The 6,040-nt window shown below is 44.5% G+C and overlaps 1 pseudogene; it reads right to left on the bottom strand.

Annotated features, from left to right (window-relative positions):
• Positions 1-4,933: 4,933 nt before the first annotated feature.
• On the bottom strand, positions 4,934-5,110 carry LOC138668136 (U2 spliceosomal RNA; annotated as a pseudogene).
• Positions 5,111-6,040: the final 930 nt, after the last annotated feature.

Genomic DNA, 6,040 nt, shown 5'->3' with positions numbered 1-6,040 from the left:
TTTGTCTCCAAGCGCGCTTGTAAAATGACGGGTGTAACCTCTTGATTTGGCCTCACTGGTGATCTGCTATGTCTGACATTGGGTCAGAACGAAAACAGCTATGACACTTCCACTCATCTTTTTGGAAAAAAAAAAACCTTGTACATTTTTCATTTTCCTCAAAATGCTCAATTTTGGTACGGAAAATAATTTGTTTTCCTTTCTCATCAATCACACGCTTTAAAGGGACACTGTCACCTGAATTTGGAGGGAACAATCTTCAGCCATGGAGATGGGGTTTTCGGGTGTTTGATTCACCCTTTCCTTACTCGCTGGCTGCATGCTGGCTGCAATATTGGATTGAAGTTCATTCTCTGTCCTCCGTAGTACATGCCTGCACAAGGCAATCTTGCCTTGCGCAGGCGTGTACTATGGCAGACAGAGAATGAATTTCAATCCAATATTGCAGCGAGCATGCAGCCAGCGGGTAAGGAAAGGGTGAATCAAAAACCTCAAAACCCCGCCTCCATGGCTGAAGATTGTTCCCTCCAAATTCAGGTGACAGTGTCCCTTTAACTCATTCTTATCATCCGTAAGCTGATCAGATAAATCCACACCACTTGCAACACACTTTCTCAGCCAATCAATTCGCCTGTTAAGGTTATTAAACCACTTTCGCTATCTGGCAACTTTTCTATAGCCCCATTTTTTGAAAAAAAAAATTAAAAAGTACTTTCACCCAATCCCACCAATCAAGCACACATTCAAAGTCCTTCTTACGCATACTTCATCTCCTATGCTTTATTTTAAATTCACTCATTACTTCCACATCCTCTAGCAATCTTACATTCAACTTCCCTAACCCACCCCCATATGTTAGGTCACCATTTGCACTAAACACACCCCTTAAACATTCGTGATCTGAAAAAAGAACCGTATGTTGAGAAAATTCTGAACACAACATATTTTTAGAAAACAACATCAAATCAATTCTTGATTCGATCTCACCATGGTCAGCATGATACATCGGCGGTGGTGGCATGCTGTTAGGGTTGGCGGAACGCACCGAGTATACATATATATATATATGTATAAATAGGTGCGTTCACAACCCGGGGACCACCGTGCAGGAGAGGAACCTGCTGCTGGCAAATGGCGGCACTATATGGCGGTATAAGCAAACTCTGTTAACTCCACAGAGTCGCTAGAAATAAGATGCTGTGCCCTGTTAGCATCACAGGGGAACACAGCTAGCTGCTGAGCTGGAGGCAGTCAGTGGTCACGCACCCAGAAAAGCATACAAACACTCCTCACCGGAGGAGCTGGTATTCTAGGGGCTTATTTCAGCCGGTCCCTGAATACATTCATGCAATACTCCTCACCGATGGGGCCGGTATTCTAGGGGCTTATTTCAGCCGGGTCCCTGAACACACACATACAGGCGCAACCACAATTAACAAGCTCATGACATGAGGTGATACTAGCGCATGGCCGTGCGGCCATGCAAACCTTATATAACTGCAGCACGTACAGGAACTTCCTAGAAGGACCAATGGAAGTTTGCTACAGTACCTGAGCAACTTCAGTACCTTCCTAGAGGACCAATGATAGCTGCTGCAGTACCTGAGCATGTGACCCCTGATGTCCAATGAGAGGTCTTACCTTGGGCATGCTCAGTGTGTGCAAAGCTGGACTTAGTCCCAAAAATGCCTTCTCGCCGCTGACCAGTGCAGGCAACAACAGCAGAGCCTGGAAAGGCAGCAGTAACCCTTTGCACAGTATCAGGCTGAGTGATACGCTGGGACCGACGTCTCTGCTGAGCAGGCTCCACTGCGGCTGATGCAGAATTGGAGACCGCAGCAGACACGGCTCAAGATTCCCCCTGTGCAGCAGCGGGAACTCGACTCCTAACACATGCCAAGCTTAACAATTGCTGCATCTAAAAAAGAAAAGTCAAAAATTAAATGGGACAATTTCTTTCCCGTTATATCACAATTACCTTCTGTGACACAGTTAACATCACCAAATAAAATAGAGGGAAATTCTCCTGGAAGAAGAAAACATAATTTTTCAAGTAGAGCGAGCCGTTCCTCCTTCCCTGTAAGTCAATATAAATTAATAATTCTTACCCGCCACCCTCTGTAACTCAAAAAAACAATTAAACATCGTCCCACCTCCACCACCATATAACTATCTATAACAATTTCTTTATTACCCACTAATACTCCCACACCATCATTTTTAATTAATGCTAGACCCCGACCAGACGTGCTGTCCATAAGGCCAGTCATTATTGTTAGGAGCATCCAGAATACCACACACTTGATGGCAATATACATCAGCTCCTAAACGTTTCAAATAGGCCAAAACAGTTGCTCTCCTGTTCTTGGATCTGATTTGCCTTACATTTAGGGAGGGACACAATGTCCCAACCAGATTGGCAAGGCATAACATTAAAACCTAACCTTTAGTGAACACCTCTAGCTCAACCATTATCGTCCATATGAGTGAGCACCTCGAAGGCGTTGGTGTCCTCCAGGATTCCAAGGTAAGGGGTGTCTGAAGAAATCACAGCATGAGGATACATCCGATCACTTACAGGACTGAGCTCCTCTTCATTAATAGATGGAACCTCTCTTCTAGGTTTTTTACAGGAAAGCTCTGAAGTATCATCCTCAGAGGACCTAATGGAAGAAAAGTCACCTTGACCACGAGCCTCGGTTACCTCAAGGACAGTATCACTCCAGGACAATGCATGGGACTTAGATAGGGACACATCCATCTCCCCCTCACCACAGACTTCAGACTGATGAGGGAGGTCCACATCCACTTCCGAAACTTCCATACCTGGCAAAGCAGGGCCCGGAGATTCCACTAGGGCCTGGATATCCTCCTGTAAATCCTCAATCTCACGTAGTTCTGTCACCTCACCGAGTTCTGTGGCTTCTATCTGTGAAACAACATCAGCAACCGGGACAGCAGGTCTACTTTGGGCCACTTCATAAAAGGACCTAGGCCTGACCTTGGCCTTACAATCCCGAAGAATATGTCCCTCCTCCCCACTTACATCATATATCACCTGGTAAGAACAATCCTTTGCCAAATGTCCAGTTCTGTTGCACTTTCTGCAGGTCAAAAGTTCCCCGCAGCACTCCTTGACATGCCCAAACCTGTTGCATCTCCTGCTGTATAATGGTGCCTCAGGGAAAAACAAAAAGCCAGAGTCTCTCCCAATTGTAAAGTTTATGGGGGGATAATGAATGCCCCCCGGACCACTAGGTCGAACCCAAATCTCACAAAGAACTTATATTTCCCAGTCCAGAGACATTCTTCATTTAGGACTTTATGGGAAAATTGCACATAAATACAGTGTCTTCTCAGGAATGCAACGATACTATCCAAAGGGGTAAATGGATTATGCATAAAGACCACCAAAGGAATATCCCCTTTAGAATACAGCACCGTGAACGTAAGTCCATCCAGCTGAGGGTGATCCGAAAGAACTTTCAAGGCTTTGAAGAGGTTCTGACAAGCAGACATGGAGGAAAGAACAAGCACATACCTCTGCAATTTCTGAAATTCCTGTAGGCAGATGATGTCAGACTTCGGGATCCTCAAAATTTCGTAGAAGATGGTGTTGACCAAGTAGGAAAGCGAAAAATTGTACTTCTTTTCCTCAGAGACTTCGATGTGGAAACCATTCATGACCCAGGTATCCCCGGTCCCAGCAAAGACAAGCTGGACTCCCATCGGCAACGGCTTCAGGGATCGCCTTCCCGTTTCCTCCTCACTCTCCCCCTATAGCAGCATCCAGCTTAAGCCACCTAAGTGGCGATGCCGGAAGGCCGAGGGAAAGCACTCAAGGAACCTTCTGGACAGACACAAGATCTGAGCCAAAAGGCCGAGAAGCGATAAACAGAAATGATTTGCTACTTCTGCCGCACCAAGGCCTAAAACCGACACCCATTGTGGAGACAGAGCAAAAAATTGCCAAGGGGAAGACATTTCTAGAAACTCTGGATGCATTCTCAATGACAGTTCTGCTGTGTGTTTGTGTGTTCAAGCTGTGCACAAAGCGATTTGAATCTGCATATCTCCACCTATTTTAACACACCATCCATCCCCCTCTTGTTCTAAAGTGTTCAACTGAGTGTGAGAAAGAGAGGGAAATTAAAAAGAACAGACAGGTGAGCAGTTGTCTTCCCAGCTCTCCTGAAACTGCTCCAGCAGCAGACTGAAGACGGCGGCCATTTTACACTGCCTGTTATAGGCCAAGGGCCCATTGTGACACGTGAGAGTTCAGGAGACAATGGATAAAGGGCCATTGTGACTGCACGTGAAGGTTCCGTGCACAGATTCTATCTCCTGCAGGCAGCACACCTGGTTGGTAAAAAGCATTAGAATACTCACACAGGTGTAGATGGACAAGACAAGCATATGCAAGATCAGCACAGGCACCATTTTTCCTTTTTTTTAAATGCATATAATACACCGCATTTAAAAGTCAGTGGTCCACAAGAGGGAGCCAATGTTTTACAAAAGAATTCATGTGGTCACAAATGTGGTATGTATGGCAGAACTACTCATTGGATACTTCAATTTAAACACCAAGTGCTGACTGCAGGGGCCTAATTTTGTAGATGGCACAGTATATTTGCAACACTGTAACAAAGGCCTAGTACAGGCCTACATCATAACACACCTGTTGCAACCAGTAAAAACTGATTGATTGATTGATTGCATATAGAATGCAATACAATGTTTGACATACATAGGTGAAAGCAAGGCCAGGCAAGGCACACAAAATGTTGCAAATGGTCAAGTGAAATCGAGCAAAATGCTACATTTGGCATCTGAAATGTGCTTCTTTGACCCTGAAATTAATTCACATGAAGGGTTAAAAGACTACTTGCGCTGATTTCAATTCAATCTGTTTTTAGAAACCGGATCAGAGAAGGAGTGCACTGTTCACGGAGATACTGCAATAACGGGTCAATGCGTGGAGTTGACAGAGCAAGCTCGAATTCCATCTCCCTGTTCTAAAAATCCATTTAATATATGGTCCCCAAATAGGGGACGTATCAGATATTAAACTGATAAGAACAGATTTTTGCGTTTATATTTAAAAGTTCGTAGTTTTTATCTTATTTTCATATCTTTAGAATAGCATTTTCCACAAATGAAAGTTCCATATACTTAATGCTCTTTTCTTACCAAGCTTCTTCATGTCTGAAAGGTAATACATGTACAGCTCACTTAGTGCCAGCCTTATACAGTCTCTTACTATTATGTAGTCCCTTTTAAACAGCAGGATGTTCCTTGTTTTCCACAAAGCATTCTTTATACAGGTTAAAGTGCACAATAAAACTCTTTCTTTTTCTTTATTCATGTTTGGCAATATTCCGTGCAAAACTATTTCATGGTTTAAAAAAGTGAGACCTGAACAAAATTTCAAAAGTTCACCACATTCTTTCCAGACTTGTTGTGCAAAGTCGCAGTTCAATATAAGGTGCATAGTTGTTTCATCGTTATTGCACTGATTCCTAGGACAAGTCTGTATGTTGCTAAGTCTTCACCTGTATTGGATGTCTCTAGTCGGCAAACACTCATGTACTATCACCCAAGACAAGTCTTTATGTTGATTTGTCATCCACAAAGCAATCCATGGCTCAGCACCACCCTACATCTCGTCTCTGGTCTCAGTCTACCACCGTACCCGTGCCCTGCTGCTAATGACCTGAGGTTAGCATCCTCAATAATCAGAATCTCCAAGATTTTACACGTGCTCCGCCGATTCTTTGGAATGCACTACCCAGGTTAATACGATTAATCCCCACAGTTTTAAGCGTCGAGTCGAGTTTCCTCTGCTGCACAGGGGGAATCTCAATCTGTCTCCGCTGCGGTCTCCCATTCTCCTCCAGCCGCAGTGGAGTCTGCTCAGCAGGGACGTCGGTCCCAGCGTCTCGCTCAGTCTGACTCTGTGAGAAGAGTTACTGCTGCTTCTCCAGCTTCTGCCTTTAAAGCCAATACTGGTCAGCAGCGAGCGGACTTCTCTGGGACT

Source organism: Ranitomeya imitator, chromosome 2 (genome assembly GCF_032444005.1).
Source record: "Ranitomeya imitator isolate aRanImi1 chromosome 2, aRanImi1.pri, whole genome shotgun sequence".
In the NCBI taxonomy this organism is placed as follows: domain Eukaryota; kingdom Metazoa; phylum Chordata; class Amphibia; order Anura; family Dendrobatidae; genus Ranitomeya; species Ranitomeya imitator.
This window is presented reverse-complemented; position numbering and strand designations above follow the sequence as displayed.